Raw genomic sequence first — 20,177 nt, forward strand, 5'->3', positions numbered from 1 at the left:
ATTAGAGTGAATCTTCTTGACTGTACTCAGCATAGACTTAATATTTTAATACTGCTCATCTTGGTCATGTGGTTTTTGCCTGTAAATTCCAGAATGTGAAGGAAGTGGGGACCTTCACATAGCCTGGGCTACATAGCAAGCCCCGTGTCTAAACAAAACAAACAAACAATAACAACAACAAAAACCAAAGAAGATTTTAATACTGCCCATCACTTTCTTCCAGATTGAAATGGAAGATAACACAGAAAACCCACAAGAGCTAGTTTATATGGAGGGTGCATGCATAGCCAGTTTCTCTGCTCTGCACTAGTCTATAAATGGTGATCCTGATGCACTGAGGCATGTTTGGTGTTCCCACATCACACAGAACATTCCAGTGCAGTCTTTGACTTTGGGCAATACCTCTGCCAACTTTGTTCATACTATAAATAGCCCAATTCCATTATAAATTTGATTGTGCCTTTCTCTATTATTTCTGCTATGTAATAATCTTTCCCACAGTTTGCCATAACTAGTTTTTTCTTTGCATCTTCAACTGGACTTTGTTGACCTTTCTCCTCATTTTAATCATCCCTCCTGGATCTAGAACAAAGTCGATTGTATTGAAAGCATTTTGTACAACATGTAATATATCTTCTGAGGCCAAAGAATATTAAGAGTATTATTTGAGATAATAGTAGGCTTTTATTACAAAACATTGCTTAAAAGGTATTTTTTTGTCACAAAACTTTTAGATCTTTCAGCTTCATACTGTGAATCAAAAAAAGGGAACAGTAAATTGCTAAATTTTCTAAATGGATTCACAGGAGAACTTCTGTTTTGCCATCTCTGACACTCACTTTTTTCCAATTGCATTCTACACATCCCTACAACTGTCTCAAAATTACATCCAGGCCCCACACAGGATGAGTTAGCTTTCCCACAAGCAAGTCCTTCCTCCATTTTCCTTGCATTTCTATTTTGTTATGGAACAATGACTGTAGTGTCAGCAATTACGAACAGGATCAAACTGGAGTGTGTGTGTGTGTGTGTGTGTGTGTGTGTGTGTACATGTTCAATTGCATTTGCCATGACTGCTATGTGTGGAAGCCAGAGGAGGCCCCTGAGTGTCTTCCTCTGTCACTTTCTATGTTGTTTTATCAGCTAGTCTCTCACTAAACTACTTCCCATGATTGCAGCCTGATTGTCTGCCCAGAAAAGCCCCCTTCTCCACACCTAGTGCTTGAGGATACAGATGTGTATGAACACTCCTGTCATTTTCATGTAGGCATTGGAGAGCCAAACCCAAGTCTTCATGATTGTACCACACAATTTTACACAATGAACTATCTCCCAAAAAAATTCACTTAAAATATCAGACGTGATAAAAGGTTAGTGTTTAAATTATTTAACTGCCTACAATTCTTTTACAGAAACTGAGGTATTAAATAATTTTACATGCAATTTATAGTACTTAGTACTTGTCATGTTATCTCTTTAACCTTTATTAAACAGTGCCAATGGCTTCTGAAACAGTGTCATGATTGAGTTAAGAAAGGATTGTAATTTTATATTATAATCACAAAAAGGCTGAGACCAACCTGTGCTTGCTGACAAGTGTAACTTCATACTGAGACCAGACTGTGCTTGCTGAAAGTGTAAATTGATATTGAGATCAGGTTGTGCTCTGTTCTAAATTACCCCACATTGTGTAGAAGACTGGCTTTGCAGACTGCCTTGCCCCAAGATACTCCATTTTACATATAGCGTTTGACTCCATTTTAAGGATAGAGGATGACTATACACCAGTGTGAACATGTGAATGGTGCCATCTGTTCTGAACTACCCCCTTGGCCCAGGCTGGTAAATAACCTATTCCCAGGAGTAGAGTGGGAACAGCCATATAAATTCATCATATAAATTGGGACCACAGAGACACATTGTCATATGAGGAAAGTCAAGCTCAAGAATGTATTAGACACATCAAACCAAGGTACCATCAGCCATTTGTGACAAGCTGATACATCTTTAATCCTTCTAGTAATGAATGTGGTGTGGTTCAGTCGACACTGTCAAACGCCTCTGGGACAGACAAAGCTATTTCTGAAGACTGCCATTCATTTTCTAGAAACTCATAACAAATATGTGGAAATATGGACATTTTGTAAATACTGTGCTGTCCTCTTTATTATAAAAATGACATCTATGTCCCTAACAGTTCTGATTCCACAGATGAGTTCCTCTCCATTCTCAGGAGCTGAACGTTTTACCAAACTAGCCAAAAAGTTGATTTACTCGACTTTTAAACTGCCCTCCTCTTTTTGAATAAAAGATAATTTTATTCATTTTTCTCAAAAATTCTATGTACTTACAAGTAATCACTTTTATACAGCACCCACATTTTAGAAAACCCATAAAATACCATTACACTCAGTTAAGCAAAAATTATAATTACTTACTTTAGATTTCATTATATGCTTAAATTTTTAAGATAACATTAGTAGCTATTAGACTCAATCTATAAAAATGTTCACATAATTGCAACTGATTCCTGTGTTACTGGCTTAGCTTCAATGCCAGCCACTAGCTGTCTGAATTTTTGTCTTATAGGAACAATGCATGATTTATTTTTGATGTCTTGAGGTACGTAACTGAGCTCTGACTTCATGTTGACTTTATTACGGAGATGTATTTCTTTCATACTCTATAGCTATTTTAGCTTTGTTTGGTGAGATTTTAAAGTCTATTTCTGTGGGCATTCTAATCAATTTGATAATTCTTAAAGTTACTTCCTACAGTTCATAGCTTCCGGGGCAAGTAAACTTCAATAAACCATGCGTTCAAGGGGCCAAGTAGCCAGTGGTAGCAGTTAACAGAGGATGAACGGACTAGCACTACACTGCCCCTGACTTTAAGACTCAGCACAATGAGACAAGGGCCAGAGACACAGTGCATAGCTCAGTGAGCAGAATTAGCGCTTGCCTATCCACACAGAACCTTTCTTCATACATACTTTTTGCCCTGGGAAATTTTCTTTCAGATGCTTGGGCATTCTCAGAATTCGTGGAGAAATTTTAATACAGAGAAAGTCTTCACACAGATCCAGAAAAACCTCTAGGCCATTCAAATAAACCAGAAGAACAAACTGCATCACATGTACATCACAAGTCATCTCGGTCACCATCGCGTTAATAAATCCAACCCTTCATTCTCGGCAGGATAAGTGGACTCCCTACACTCAGGAGCAAACTGTTTATCAAAAATGTTGATGCTGTAAGAGTATTCTGATAAAACAAAGGGAGAAAAACATATGGAGTGTGTATTTAAACCCAGCTGTTTGTGTTCTGTGGGTGGGGGAGAAGAGGAATTTCCTAAGATTCAGAATACACAGTGAAATAAGAAAGATTTGAGAGAAGAGACAGAGGGAGAGTCTAGGTCTACGATTTCAGCCTAATAGCCCTCCAAAATGCTAAGCAGAAAAAAAGTGAATTCAAAACTGGAAAGATATGACATTCTTAAAGAATCTTAGTGTCAAAAATTAATTGAAGAATGTTTATCCATTAGTAGATCTCTGTTTTATTTACCCCAAATGAAATATGGATGTAACATATGTCATCTCCAAAAGCTGCTGAATGAAATATGCCCAAAAATCTACTTAAGACATTGAAAAGATGCTAAGTTCTTGTCTTATTTATTAGTCTCACAGTCTGACACGGCACAGCTCCAATTGGAAGGAGCTGAAAACCCGACACCAAGGTGCCAGACTGGAAGGCATGGTGATTTCTATCGACCAAAGTCAGACTGCTGGTGAGCCATGAAAAGTCTATCTCAGGCACCTTATACTTTGATGAATGAGCAAGCTGCATTCAATTTTTGGAAATTTCTATAAGGAAAGAAATTCAGATTTATTTACACAGCAGAGGAAAGGGTAATACCTCTGTGTGTGAAATGTGGGACCACATGGAGACTAGAGGGAATTCTCTAATCCATTTCTTCAGAAAAGCTGGCAGTTCTTTCTTCAGAGAAAAACTTTTCAGGGCTTTTAAATATTTTATAAACACTGCTTCTTTACAGCTCATGGAAAACCTGTAGTTCTTTATTGCCAAATATTCGGAGCTTATCTCAACTTGTATGGAATTTTAAAAATATTTATTATTTCTAAACTATAAGACTAGATTGAAGAAAACAGTGATTTAGGGCAACACGGTAATTCTTTTCAAAATTAAAAATAAAATTCTAAAATTTTAGCACTACCAGTTTTCACAGATGAATAAAAATGTTTTTTGTTCCTGAGACTTAAATTCATTATCATTTAATTAATATGTATTGTGTGACCATAAAACATGACACTTTTTAATTTAAAAATAGGAGAGTCAAATAGTCATGTGGCCTTTCTTGTCAACAATGAATAATTTAGTGTAGACAGAACAATCAGACAGAAGATAAAGTGACAGCCTGTTAGGAGCCATGGCACTCTATGAAAATGAAGACAGCTCATTAGAGTCAGGAGATGGTAGAAATGTTAGAGAATAGAGAAAACTGTGAATGGGCTCTCTTGATGATTATACTGCACATTTAAACCACTTATGTTATTAACCTCATTAAGTCCTTGCTAATAATCTATATCACTAGAAAAATGAAACAAGCTATTTAATTTTGATTCTTTATACATACATTACATACTAAATTGTTTATAATATAATTTCTACCCATGGTTAAAAAGATTATTCAAATATCTTATGGCAAATAGAAAATATAAGATTACTAAGCTGTAATACATTTTAAAAATAAAATACATAATTCCATAGGTTCAGCAATGGTGGTGGTTACAGACTCCCTGGCTTTTGTCTTTCTATTAAGCAATCATATCTATTATGCCACTGTGAATTCACTAAGATCATTGTGATTCAAAACTCTGACTGTTGAAATGGAGGTACGCCATGTTATCCAAGATACCTCCGACTTTAAGACGCACTAATAGATTATGGACTGCTCAGATGAAAAGTGATCTGAACAAGAAGACAAAATGGGAAACTTGCGCGAAGATGACATACCACACATTAACAATTATGGCAGCTATTACCTCATGTACAGAACATGAGAAGACTTGATGTAGAAACTGAATTACTAAGGCAGTGAAAGTACTGCCTAGAAATATTATCAAAAGGATGGGGATACAGCTCAGTTGGGAGAATGCTTGCCTGGTGTACACGAAGTCCTGAGTTTCAGCCACAGTACTGTCTCAACCACACATGGTGTCTCAACCACACATGGTGTCTCAACCACACATGGCATCTCAACCACACATGGTGGCACACATCTGCAATTCCAACATTCAGGAGTTTCACGGTCATCCTCAGTTACACAGAGAGTTAGGGCTAGCCTGAGCTACATAAAACTTTGTCTCAAAAATGAAAGGAGAGGCTGTCTATCTAAATTATTTACTGTCTACCATATTCAACAGATATTTTTGATCCTTATTTCGCTTAGACATAGAAATGAAGAGTCTAATTTAAATCACAATTAACAATATCAAAAACAAATAAAGTTATTCTATATTCTACTGGAATTATAAAGTACTCAATGGAATTTTTCTCTATTCACAACTGCAATTTCACATAGGTGAATAGCCAAAATACAACAATTTAGATCTCTTAAGAGATAGAAGCATTTGTCAAGTTAATGGGAACAAAGACACAAGCATCTTATGATGTTGAGGTTACAAGAGATATCAAAAAGTTGTTTGTTGAGGAGGAAGAGGCATTTGACTTGAACACAGAACATTAAGAGATTATTATAAAGCAGCTTAGAAGCCATTCCAGGATAGAGCAAATGCATATGCAAAGGTTCAAAGACGGGAAAGTGTTTCTTGTATGTCAGTCTTTCCTAATGTCTGAAGTGATCAGAGGATTCTGTGTAAAAAGAAAAATGATCAACTATGAGATTCAATCTGTTTAACCAAATCGTCTTTAAGAAAGAAAACAAAGATATAACTTAACAATTAAGAACATGGGCTGCTCTTCCAGAGGACCTGGGTTCAATGAACACCTTCATGGAAGCTCACACCCATCTATAACTCCAGTCCCAGGAGATCTACTTCCCTCTTTCTTCTTCACAAGCATTTCAAACACCTAGAGAACAAGCATACATTAATGCAAAATGGCCATAAACATAAAATTTTAAAAAGGAAAGTAATAGGGAACACCAAAGTTTACTTAAAAGCCGAATGATATTACAATCTCTTCAGGTTGAGATATTATGATATAGAAGAAATATTTGAGTTAAGAAAATAATCAGGGGCTTCTGGAAAATGTCTGTTGGAGTCAAAAAAGTTTATATAACCTGGCAAGATTCATGAATAGAAAATGAAAACTCATATTGTGTTATGCAACAATCTCTTAGTAATTTACTCTCACAAACCTTTCATCATGCAATTCCACTAAATGATTTGTAACATTTGGTAAGACACAACCATTCTAGTGTAGCTGGGTATCAAATCTTTGGTCTGTTTGGCACCATCATCCTGCCGTTTTCATCACTAGAAGTGAACCGTGCTGTCAATTCTGCTGCAGATCCAGCCCTGCCCCTTTCTGCTCAGATTTCTCACTTTCAGTGTACAGAATAAGGAAAAGCCAAACATGGAAAATACCTCAAGAAAAATTTTTCTTGTTATTGTTTATTCAGTTTAACAAATAAAATGTCTACAAAACAAAAATAATTAAGCTACAATTAATCTGTCAAACTGCAAAAAATGAATCCTTAGGAAATTGATTGTGGTCAAGTAAAGATTGAAAACTTATTAGTCAGGTAGGGGTTTTGCTAAGGACTTTCAAATAACCCTAAAATTTTATGAGTGGGTGAAAGTTAAAGAAAGGAAAATTCTAAAAAGAAAATATTGTAAGTTTCAGATGATAATCAATGTAAATGCCAGACTGATGGATAATTTTTGAGTAATGTTTAGCACTGAGAAGGGAAAAGAAAAATACATGATAGAATCATCTAAGAAGCCACAAATCAAACCAGCTGCAGTGGCGGCGAGCTGCAATAGAATTTGGAGTTAGGAATAATGGGTAGAAATCAGAGAGGTAGACTTTGGCTTCTAAAAAAAATCATTTTGCATTGTCTATAGTTATCAATCCATGAAATTAATTCATTCTTGAGTTTCTGGTACCTAAATTCTGGATATATTCAAGAATCATTTATTTAAAAGTTATTAATCAAGTAACTGAAATTTGCGGAGTTTTATGTGGGTGTTTATGAATATCTGTGAAGAAAACAATGAATCAAAAGTGATCTGCATTGGATTCTGTTGAATTTTAAAACAGACTTATATCCCCACTGTGTTCAATATAACAACTTTACAAATAGAAGAACTGAGGCAAAAAAGAGGCAACAGGGACATCATGATCCCACAAGCTCTCATAAAGGACAACATTTAATTAGGTGGCTTACAGTTTCAGAGGTTTAGTCTGTTATCGTAATGGTGAGACGTGGCAGCATGTAGGCAGACATGATGCTGGAGAAGGTGCTAAGAGTGGAGAAGGAGCTACGTCTTGATTCACAGGCAACAAGAAATAAATTGAACTAAGTATAGCTACAGCATACCTCAGAGCCTGCCCTAAAAGTGACACACTTCTTCCAGCAAGGCCACACCTATTTTAACAAGGCCACATCTCATAATATTGCCACTCCCAATGAGTTTATGGGGACCAATTACATTCAAACTATGACATTCCACTTCTAGGCTCCCATAAACTTGTGGTCATATCATAATGCAAAATGCATTTAGACAAGTTTCAAAAGTCCCCATACTCTATCTGATTTCAAACTTATTTTATTTTTTTTTCATTCTCATGGTTTATTTTTTTTTATATTTAAAAATTTCCATCTCCTTCCCTCCTCCTCCCCCTCCCTCCGCTCCTCCTCCCCCTTCCCGCCCGAGAAGCAAAGGACATTGGCGCTGGGCTCTGATTCTTCTGCATGGACGGGCTCTGTGGGAGCCTTCTCAGCTTGGTCGATCACCTTCCTGGACCTGGGGGGAGTTGGGAGGACCTTGGACTTAGCATAGAGTGGCAAACTTATTTTAAAATCTAAAGTTCAAAATCTCTTCTGAGATTCATGTAATCTCTTAACTGTAATCTTCTGCAAAAATTGAATCAAAAAGCAGATCATATACTTCCAACATATAATGGAACAGGGTATACATTACCATTCCAAAACGTGGGGAAGGGAGCACAGGGAGAAAATCCTGGACCAAAGCAAGACTGAAAAACAGCTGACCAATCTCTGCATCTCCATGTCTGATGTCAAAATACTTTGCAGATCTCTAATTCCTTTCAACTCGGTTAATTCAACATACTTCTTTCTCATGGGCTGGTTCCACTCCTTGTTAGCAGCTTTTCTAGGCAGTTGTCTCAGAGATCTGGTATCTCCAAAATCTTGGGGTCCTTGAGGTAATCCAGGCTTCAATTGCACAGCTTCACACAATGGCCTCTCTAGGCCTCCATTCAAGAACACCCCTGACACGTGATTAGCTTCAACAGCTTTCCTTAGTCTCAAAGGAAAATTCCATAACTCCTGTGATAGTTTGAATGTAAACTAGAAGGATCATGGAAGACAGGGGTGCTGAATGTGATATGATCAACTGTGGGGGCCTGACTGAAGAGGTTACAGAGGAGAAAAAAATAGTATATTGCCTCGAGATCATTTTTTGTGAAGAATGTGGCTATTATTTGCCCTTGTCCAAAGAGTGTGCATGAGACTAAAGGGAAGAGATTTGGATTAATTCCTTTGGCAGAGAAATTTCAAAACAGCCCAATATAGACTCTGTCATGTGGCTATTACTAATAACTCCAATGAAGAGTTATAATGAAAAGGAGCAAGATAAGAAAGGGAAATTACAAAATGTATAATTTGAGGAGAAAAGAAGCACCAGGAAGTGGATTGGAGCTAAATTCCATGTTCAAGCAGGTAAACAGATTAAGAAATGAAATAAAATTTTTAAAAAAAGTGGTGACCTCAGGGCAAGATCCTACCCAGCTAAGTTTCCAACTTGTGAAAAGAATTAAAGAATAGCTTACATTAAGGTGTGGTGGCACATGCCTTTAATCCTAGTACTCCACAGGCAGAGACGGGAAGATATCTGAGTATGAGACCAGCCTAGTCTAAAGATCCAGTTTCTGTACAGCCAAGCAAGGTAACCAATGAAACTCGAAAGCTTGTCAAGATGTAATTAAACAAGGGGGCCATGTCCTAGCCCCAGCAAGCAGCAAACTTGACAGTTTTGACCACATGGTTCTGGCTTTAGAACCATATAGAAGGAAGAGGTTCTGGTACTTTGAATGTAATTAGACCCCATAAGCTCTGTACGGTAGTACCATTAGAAAGTGTTTTGTTGTTGTTGTTGTTGGAGCAGGTGTGGCCTTGTGGGAGGAAGTATGTCATTGTGGGGCAAGCTTTGTAGTCTCCTGTGCTCAAAATACACCCAGTGTCTTAGACCTCTTCTAGTTGCCTGTGAATCAAGATGTTGGATTTTCAGCTCCTTCTCCAGAACCATGTCTGCCTGCATGTCGCTATATCCCACCATGATGATAACGGACTAATCCTCTGAGAATGTAAATCACCCTAATTAATTTTATTTCTTTCATGAGAATTGCTGTGGTCATGGTGTCTCTTCAGAGCAAGAGAAACCCTAACTAAAACACACCTCAAAAGTATACAGGTCATGAATTTCAACACTGGATGAATCCAGATGGTCCAGAGTCAGGGTCTGTGCATGATCATTAGGACTGCTCCTTTTTCCTGCTTCACCACAACAGGCCAGGCTTCCAAACTGCCAAGTGCTTCCACAGCCTTGCTCCCAGAAGAGAAGGGAATCCACAAGCAGGCAGGAAATTCTGACGCCAGCGTTTTGATGAATTAGCATGTTCCCAGTGATGAAACATGACTGGGTTTTAGTACTGCTTACTTCAAATATGGCATATGTATCCGAAAAATATGCATGAGTACTACATCTCCAAAACATTTGTTTCTGCTTCCCTTTCTCTTCACTGTAAGACATTCTGAGTGTGGATGGAAGGAAAGCTTGGGAATTCATTTAATTATTCAACATATATTTGAAAGAACCTATATGAAAGTAAAAGTCAGTTAGGGGAAGAATAAAAATGAAGTTAAAAGTGGAATTTTTAACCACTTGCATACTGTACTATTTGATTACTTATAAGCATGTTTGTTTTTTTTTAAACTTACAGGTTTTAATGAGTCAAAGTTTATTATGAAACACTGTAAAAAATTTCTCTCATCATCCTCACACTTAGAACTGAAAAAAATAATGTGAAATTTGGGGGGAAATTATGAAATTGCTTCTAGTCCAAGTCATTAGAGAACATGCAGCTGGAATCTGAAAACCCTCACCTGCCATTAAACTCCCATGTTTCACACATCAGATATTTGAGCCTGTGTTGGTTTGAAAAAATGGTCTTCATAGGCCCATAGGGAGTGGCACTTGTTGGAGGAAGTGTGTCACTGGGGTGGACCTTGATGCCTCAGAAGCTCAAGCTAAGCCTAGTGGCTCAGTGTCTCTTCCTGTTGCCTGTGGATCCAGATGTAGAGCTCTTGGCTACCTCTCAAGCACCATGTCTGCCTACATGCCACCATGCTTCTCACCATGATCGTAATGGACTAAACTTCTGAAACTGTAATCCAGCACCTCAATTAAATGTTTTCCTTCCTAAGAGTAAGCATTGCAATGTTGTCTCCCTCACAACAATAGAAACCCTAACTAAGACAGATATCTTCTAGAAGTTTCTGATGTTTGGAGTTAGGAAACAATTGGAAGGCTAAGGCAGTACAGTTTTGGTGATGGATGTTTGAGTCAAGGCTAGACCTGAACACCTCCCAGTGTTCTTATTACTTTCTCACATTGTTTGTAGGGTTCACTGTGTATTGAACACATGCCTTCCTTTAAATGCTATATGTTGTACAATAAAGGTCAGAACGATGGGATGAAGTGGCTGGGTCATGAGGGCTGAGCCTTTTTGATGGGACTAGTGACCTTATAATAATGTTGAGAGTCCCCTCTGCCTGTTATCCTCTTCCACCACGTGAAAACAAAAATACCTTAGTGTAACCTTGAAGCAGAAAGAAAATTTCCACCACACGCTGAATCTTCTCACTCTTGTAAACTGTGAGAAAGTAGATTAAGTTGTTTTCAAAGTACTCAATTTAAGGTACTTTATACAAAGTGATTGTAGCTTAATTTTAAGACTCATTTGGGTGTTATGATAACTAGGCATTGAATCCCAGGTACTATCTTTAATCCTAGCATCATTTTTTATACCTGTAATATGTGGATAATAACGCTAGCTATGCCATACTTCTGAGGTATGATCCATAGAAAAAATAATGTCTAAATATTAGCCTTTAATAGAATTAGCACAATAGATGTTGTTGCTAGTTATTTTGTAAAATCATTAGCCATGAAATCACTGTTGGCTGTATCTAAAATCCTTCATCAAAATTATTTTCTATTTCTTAAAGGGACCTGGTGTCCTTCACAGGTGAGAAATGAGAGGATAATAATAGACTTTGAAATGAGGCAGATGTGAGCATAGATACCAGCACTGCCAATTACTAGCTCCTAGACCTCGAGAATCTATCTAAATGCCTAATGTTCATTAAACAAAAGAGTCAAGATGTTAGATTTTGAGAATAAGGTATCTTGGGAAGACAAGGACATATATCCTCAAAGGAAACATTTAGACCTATGAAACATTGAGGTTAAGGTGGTGTGTGTGTGTGTGTGTGTGTGTGTGTGTGTGTGTGTGTGTAGACAGAAAGCCCAATTATACAGGCAACAGGTAGGAATAAATAGTGAGGAAGGAGAACATGAAGATGCCTTTTGTTGTGGTGACAAGAAGAAGCACTTTCTGATTTTATCTGGATATTTATACAAAAGGTACCACTATTTATAAGTTCAGAAGAAGGTGAGATGCATAGAATAGAATAACAGGTGATCAAGTGGGAAAATGTTTTGTTTGATTTAGGGCAATGGGTCTCAATATCTCCAGACCAGCAATCCTAGGTCACCTGGAAACCTGACAAAAAATGAAAGCTTCCATCTACTCCACGCTATGACTCCAAGATTCTAGCGGTGGGAGGGACTCAAGTGGGCCTGACAACATCGTTCAGTGTCTTTAGAACATCATCTGGGTGATACTGTGGAGGAACACTGTAGAATTCCCCAATTAGAACAGCTGCCCATCCCTCTTCTTGTTGTTTATCACTAGGTAATATCTCCACACTTTTCCTACTTGAACTGAAAATATAGACGCAGGAAGAAAGCACAAAGCTTTGGTGAACTTTGATGCCTCAGAAACTCAAGTTAAGCCTAGTGGCTCAATGTCTCTTCCTGCTGCCTGTGGACCCAAATGTATCCATGTTCTATATCCAGAGCTCTTGGCTACCTCCCAAGCACCATGTCTGCCTGCATGCCACCACGCTTCTCACCATGATGGTAATGGACTAAACCTCTGAAACCATTTAAATGAATAACAAACCTGGTTCCAACTAATTTATAGTAAAACAAAGGTTAATTTTAGTCTCCACTATTTTCAACACCACGTGTGAACTTCACAGGGTAGTGCTAGGACTCAGAACACCCCACTTCAAAATACGGCAGCAGCAGATCAGAACATGACACCCCAAAATATAATTCCTTGGCATATATTGAGCAGGCTATTTGAAGAAACTGCTGACAAAGGAATGACTCAGAGAAGATGTCCTTTGGTAACAGAAGTCCTTGTCTATTAAGGAGAGCTATACTTATAAAGCCTATCAGAAAGGTACTGGTAAGAAGGTGCTTCATAACTTGAATGTCTTTTGCCCACATTACAGGACACTCTCTTTGTCATATAGTCCTCTCCTCTGTCTCCCATGACTTGCTTCACTACCAGGCTTCAGAAGCCAAAAAGACCCTATTCCTTTAAGCCAATAGTCATCAACTCCTCCCTGGGAACCAGAGAAGGTAGCACCCAGGAAAGGAATCTAGAGCTTGAAAATGACCCAGAGAGAGACCCTTGCCTGTTCTGAGGGTGTTGGCATTCCATTTACCTTCCTCAGTGTTTACTTTCCCTTTATTCACATGCACCCCTGTCACCTTTCCTCAATGATATTAAGCTTTGAGGGCTTACTGCATTTGCGGGCTTACTGCATATGAACTCACCATAAACCTGTGTTTTATTTTCCCTGTTAATTTATTGGTTTAGTTCATATAGTCAATTGTTGAATAGAGTAGAAAATTTTCCCTTCTCCACCACAGTAGGCATTTGAAGACCAAAAACATACCTGGAGAGATGGTTTAGTGGATAAGAGTACCAGTTACTCTTCCAGAAGATTTGAGTTCAATTTCCAGAGCCCACATGGCAGCTCATAACTATATGTAACCCCAGTTCCGGAGGATATGACACCCTCTTCTGGGATCCATGGGCACCAGATATATAAGTGATACACAGACATGCATGAAGGCAAAACTCTTATATGAATGAAATAAAACTTAAAAACTCAAAAAAAATTAAAATGGAGCAGGGATGAGATATTGTCAGCAAGAGTTCCCTGTCACTGGCAGCCCCTGCCAGATCACACTCATAACACTCAGAAGACCATTTGCTGGAGCTCATCTGGTAACAGGCTCACAAGGCAGAGATGCATAGAGGCTAAAGGCTACGATTACTGAAAAAGTATAAAATTATAAAACTCACATGAAAAAGCAAACAAATGGACATAGAGTTCTCATGGGAGAAGGAGACACCACTGCAGGAACGGAGGTGAATTGCCTAGCTCATTCTCTACCTGCTCACCAGACGTTGAATCTCTCTCAGTGAAATAAAGTTTTATCTTAATCACCTTAACCCTAACATGCCGTTCTTTGGTTCATTCAGTTCAATTATTGCCTGCCTGCATTGGTGAGCCTGCCTTCTTTTGTAGTGAAACCCTTCATGATGCTCTATCCAAGAAATCAGTGTGCCTTACACTAAAAATTTCAAATCGTGTTAAATTTACTATGTATTTTATGACATGATCTGACTCGAGGCCTCTAAAACTATAAGGGAACACTTATCTTCTGATATTATAAAAGCTGTTCTTTCTCATGTGGTTTCCCAGTGATTAAAAATGTTCTTTATAAAGTTTTCCGAGCAGCTTCCAAACATTAAGGTGTAGAGAACAGAACAGAATGAAGAGGCTTGATATGGGAAATGGTTGAGATTATCCCAGAGGGACACATGAAAGTTAAAGCACAGAAGAACCAAAGCTAGCAGAAAATATTAATGAAAACACTTATTAAAATAGGCAAGTGTGTGATTTCATGCCTGTCATCCTAGTACTCAGGAGGCTGGGGCCAGAAGATCAAGAGTCCGAGACAAGCATGGGCTACATGATCTGACCTCAAGTCAGTGTATGGTCTCTCTATGTAGAATTGCAGGACTTGGATTTTTTTTTTTTTTTTTTTTTTTACTGGGGAAGTAATGAATGTGAATGTGTAGCCATGAGAGAGGATGGGTTTGTTCTCAAGGCAGGAAGACGGTATCTCTGTAGAACACTTTGTTTAATGAATGGCATGTTGGCTTCTAGATCAAGCCCAAGCCCTCCTTCGTGTGGAAGCTCTGACTTTCTCTAGATGGGAGCAGATGATGGACAGGTGAAATATTTCTACAGAAGGGACCAAGCAGCCAGGTTTGGGGCTGAGGCACATTTGATGATGTTAAAGAGAAGAGAAATCATACAGCTGGTGGAGGAGAGGCTGAGGATGAGAGACTGATGGGAAGGAGAACATCTGGCTACCAGCAGTGCCGGAATGCAGAGGAGTCCAGCCGCTATTGTAAACTCACTGCCCCCTACCTGAATGGGAACCACAGAACCATAGCATCAAACAGACTTGGTTTATTTAGCAGGAAGTAGAATCATCAAACATTGGGGCTGCTCCCAGATCCCATCCATTCCAAGTCCCTGGTTGCTGCACGTGTGTTGATTCTAGAAAACAGCATCTGTAGTTTGAAAGAAGACGGGGAGAGGGAGAGGCAGGTGAAAGACTGCGGCATATTAGCTTTGAAACGTCTTCCAGATCTTTGTTTTTCTCAAATGTGGTTTTGGTTGATGAGAGAAAGACATTCCAAAACATATTTTCCACAGAAAGGGGCTTTGAATGCTGTGAGGATCCCCATGGCCTTGTTTTAAACATTCAGCCAGCTGCTTAAAGCAAGGACAAGATATATGTGGCTGAACACACAATCTGCCAACTATTGTAAATTTGCTTTGCTGAGTGAATTAACTTCTTTGGCTCAGTTGCCTAGCTTTAGACAATAGAGATAATATCAAGATTAATTTTGCAAATCACGAAGACCTATGCACTTCACCGCAGTCACGCACTTCAGAGCAACTTCCTAGGAATTAACAGACTCTCTATGTGATAGTAGTTTCAAAAGACTACCACAAGGCTGAAAAAAGTCCTGTCACCTAGTAACACTATAATGTAGCTATGCTATGCTTGGCTCATATAGTTTTTTAAAGTATTGATATGGGCATATTATATGTCATTATGTACACTAAAAATAAAAATAAATTACTATGCTACTAGTTTATGTATTTACTATATTAATTTTATAAGTATTTTAGAGTATATCTCTTCTTATTTCAATAGCATGGCCTTTGACTATCACATGTATGTGTGGGTACACACACACACATACACTCACACACACCATAAATATGTATTTAAAATGTTTACAGAAAAAAGTATTGCCTGTCACACTGTTAGGAGCCTTATAGAACCCCTGCTAGTTGGGTATTTTGGTGGCATAAAGAGGCTATGGTACAATACCTAATCAACACCATTTAGAACTGTATAAGTGAACTCTTTGGATGTTTATACAATAATAAAATTGCCTGAAGGTGCATTTCTCAGAACATATCCCTGTTGCTAAGCAATGTATGATCTTATCTCAGACATGGCAAATTGCTGAGACCTCAATAAGTTCATATGTCATTTTCCTAACAAACTTCACCATCTTTCCATAACAATATTTGCTGCTACCCCCATTCACCAGTCACCCAAGCCAAGAGATCAAACGCTACTGGATTTCACCTTGTCATCCAGTTTAAGGCTTTCAGCTCAGGGTTGTGTAAGATTTCTTAAGACCATTCCCACGTTACTGTGGATCCATCTTCATTTAGGTTCTCACGATTTCTTAGCTGTATTATTTAACTACAATTGATTCATAAGTGAGCACTCTGACCCCAGTCTTGCATTCTCCCTTCCTCATGACCACGAGGAATGTATCTTTTAAGTAGTTATGGATCAGAAAAAAATTAGAAGTTGATATGGTATTTATATGAGCTAATACATTACACAAAGTCATTTCATTCTAATAATTATCTAAAGGAGAATTCCAAGGGAGGCCTGCAAAAGCCAACTTTCCTCATGCTGTTGAAAACTTCTAACACATTGTCTGTCAGGAACCACTGACACCAACAGTTACTCTTTTTGGTTTATTTTTATTTTTTTAAGGCCGGATCTATTGCTGGGTGTGCACAAAATTTTGTCAGTCTCACAGTTGTGTGCCAGAACACAGAAAATCCAAACAGCAGCAAAAGCACTTTCCATTTTGCAGAGGTGGTAGAATGTGGTCCGACTCTGTTCATTTTGAACTAAGCTGGCGGACACAGTGATCTCATAAACAAATATGTGGCAATTCTATTATGCATGTCACTTGTCTCAGTAAACTAAGTTATGAACTCCTGAAAACTACCTGACTCTGAATGGAAAGCTTAGTGCTGCCAGCTCTTATTCTAAAGCACTATACGGAAGAAGGACAAAGGATAAACTGAGGTCTGATTTGCCCTAATTTGTAATAAGGAAGATGTCTAAGAATGGAGAGTTCGGCAAGGAATGTGTCAATTCTGCATAGGCAAGTATTTTAAATAATGCAGACTTGGTCTCTAAAATAGAATCATGAATCTTTGGAGCCAGAAAGAGCATTAGAAAAGCAACCCCCACATTTTAGCTAGAAGAGCATACTGAAGTGCAGCAAGCCAGGCTAACTTTCCAAGGGGGACTCTAGTAAGACTATGCAGATCTAAAGTCAGACCATAGTAGACCTGCTATGTGTCTGTTCCATAAACAGTGTATGCTGAAGCGGAAAGCCTTTGTCTAACTCATGATAGGTGGTGCTTACCTGTTTCTCACCTGTCAGCTAGCCTGGAATGAAGTTTTGGCACCTGACTGTAGGAGAAAGACTTCTCTCCCAGCACCAATAACAGGTGCACAGCCCCAGGTACACACCTTGTCTCTGGCTCTTCCTCTATTTTTACTAAAATCTCTACGATTCTGTCCTGGAAAAAATAGAGAAAGAAACAATGGCTATTTCCACAGTTTTACCATAATTAAGTTTGCATCCTTTTCCATAATTATAGATTAAGCTATTTTCTCTTAATACTAGCAAATATCCAGTCATAGAACATAATAGGATCTTGAAGATTAAAGTTAAATCATCAACACAATAAATATGCAAGGATGCTGCTCTCACCACTACTGTTAGAATAGTTCTAGAAGTCCTAGCCAAAGCACTTTGGCAAGTAAAAGAAATAAGAGGTTTCCAAATTGCAAAGGGGGAGATAAATCTGTTTATAGATGACATAATTTTATACTGAGAAAACACTAAAGATTACACCAAAACTGAATTCATCAGCAAATTTAATGAAAATGCAAGATAAGGACTCCACATCAAAAATCAATAGAATTGTTTACAATAACAGAGAACCATGTAAAATTAGAAATCAAGGAAACAATCCCATTTATAATAATATCCGACAAATAAAGAATATGATTTGGGATATAGTTTAAGCAAGAAGGTTCATATAACGAAAACTATAAAAAGTAGTGGAAGACATTAGTGACTCAAATAAATTGAAATTTTTATTATGTCCTAGAAAACTTGAATTTTAAAGATATGTATGCTTTTCAAGTGGTCTATAGAGTCAGTGTAATCTCTATCAAAATTTTAATGACATTTTTGTGAAATGTCTTTAAAGGCTAAAATCAATAAGAGACAGAGAAAAATTGCCAAGCAGAGAAAATAATCCTGATAAAAAAAAAAAAGAGTGAACCTCTGGCCAATGGTGGTTGTGCATATCTTTAAACCTAGCACTCAGAAGGCAGAGGCAGGCAGATCTCTGTGAGTTTGTGGCCAGTCTGGTTTACACAGCAAGTTATAGGACAGCCAGAGCGATTACACGGAGAAACCCTGGAAAACAAAATAAAGAAAAAGTAAAAGGATAAAGCTGATGCCATGCGTGACATAGACAGAAAAGCAGACAAGTACAACGCTGGATCAGCAACACGGAGTTCTCAAAGATTAATCCACACATTTACTTTATCAGTCAACACTGTATTTGTCAATCTATTGAGCAATGATGCCAACAGTGCATGATGGGAGAAAGAGAATCCCTTCAGCAAATGGTGTAGTAGAAACTGGTATCTTTTTCTAAAGATTATATTGGACTCATCTCCAATCATATATGTCACAAGTAAAAAAAAAAGAGATTAAGTACTTAAATCTAAGTTTAGATATAGTGAAACCACAGACAAAGACGAGAATACCCAGCAATACTGGTCTTAGAAAGAAGCTTGGGTATAACCTCAAAGATATAAACAATGAAAATAAAATTAAACAAATTGAATTATATCAGACTTTGTCTAAACAACAAAGGAAAGAGTAGAGTGAAGAGACAACTTGGGGTTGGGCTTAGGGTTATGGACATATTGTTCTCCATAGTTCCTACAGTTTGGGATTCCTAGTTTCTACTGCTTGTCCAGACTCTGAAACTCTGCATCTACCGTCTTGTTTCTATTGTTGCTCTTGCAACTACAGCCTCCGAGGCAGTTAATTTTACCCCGCTGTTGTTGTTTGCACCTCTGCTATGGTTTTGCTGTCTCTTCTCTGTGTGTTACTGCTATCTAGTAGGCAAGAAAAGACCACTCAGGATAAGTCTTTCCCTGGGTCTAATTTTCCAGTCCCAAAGAGTAGCATAGTAGGTGCCACCCAATGACCCCAGAAGCTATCTCAAAAAGTGGTCTGAATTGCTTGTATACATATCAAGGAAGGGGTGGGCTGGACTGGAGCAGGTGTGACAACATGCAAATGAAAGGCTGAATTTGTACTGGTTCCAACCAGTCACAACCCAGCTTCCTGTTCTTCAGCTACTATCTTCTTGATGAGTTACTAAGAAGGAGGCCCTGTCTCTCATCTAGAACCTTGTCTGGCCATCTCAATTCCATTTGGACTACTACTGCCTTTCCTTAACAGTGAAGGTTTGAAGTGACTTGAACTTGGTGCAGAGTTGTGGCTTCAGTTACAGCTTGGCTTATGCAGTCAGAAAAGGCTAGAGACATGCAGTAAAGACAGGCCAAGATTGAAAAAACACTGTAAACAAGTTACAATATGCTTAAAAATGTGTGTACAGTTAAGAAAGAAAAAAAAATGTGTATAGACAGTCATAGGAAAAATTAAATAGTTTAAAAATAATAAAGTCTTTTAAAAGATACTAAAGTAATATAAAAGAAGAAAGCCATGTAAAGATAGGAAACACAAAGGGAGTCTGGATCCTGTATGGTATTATGTTCACTTTGAATTTTTTTAATGTTGATGAGCCAACAACAGCTGCTGAGAGATATGGCATTATAAGAGGGACTGCCAAATTAAACCAACCTAGCTACTTTATGAGTGTCTTAACTTTAAAAATGAAAGTCAGAAAATGTAATACATTAAGAAAGAAGGAAGTCAGGACAGCGAGGAGTGCGCCCACCCACTGAGACTGTGGGGCTAGTCTAATGGGAGCTCACCAAGGCCAGCTCAAATGGGACTGAAAAAGCATGGGATCAAACTGGACCCTCTGAACATGGCAGACAATGAGGGCTGACTGAGAAGCCAAGGACAATAGCACTGGGTTTTGATCCTACCGCATGAACTGGCTTTGAGGGAGCCTAGTCTGTTTAGATGCACACCTTCCTGGACCTGGATGGAGGGGGGGAGGACCTTGGACTTCCCCCAAGGCAGGGAACCCTGACTGCTCCTTGGACTGGAAAGGGAGGGGGAGGGGAGTGGAGGGAGGGAGAGGAAAATGGGAGGTGGGAAGGAGGTGGAAAT

At 38.4% G+C, this 20,177-nt stretch overlaps 1 long non-coding RNA gene across 1 annotated transcript; it reads right to left on the reverse strand.

Annotated features, from left to right (window-relative positions):
- Positions 1 to 14,901: 14,901 nt before the first annotated feature.
- Positions 14,902 to 17,358, reverse strand: LOC119808887. The gene is made up of 2 exons (XR_005284575.1): positions 17,208 to 17,358; positions 14,902 to 15,020 (listed from the first exon to the last, which is right to left on the reverse strand). It is a non-coding gene; the product is annotated as an uncharacterized LOC119808887 (long non-coding RNA).
- Positions 17,359 to 20,177: the final 2,819 nt, after the last annotated feature.

This window comes from Arvicola amphibius, chromosome 3 (assembly GCF_903992535.2).
Source record: "Arvicola amphibius chromosome 3, mArvAmp1.2, whole genome shotgun sequence".
Taxonomy (NCBI): Eukaryota; Metazoa; Chordata; class Mammalia; order Rodentia; family Cricetidae; genus Arvicola; species Arvicola amphibius.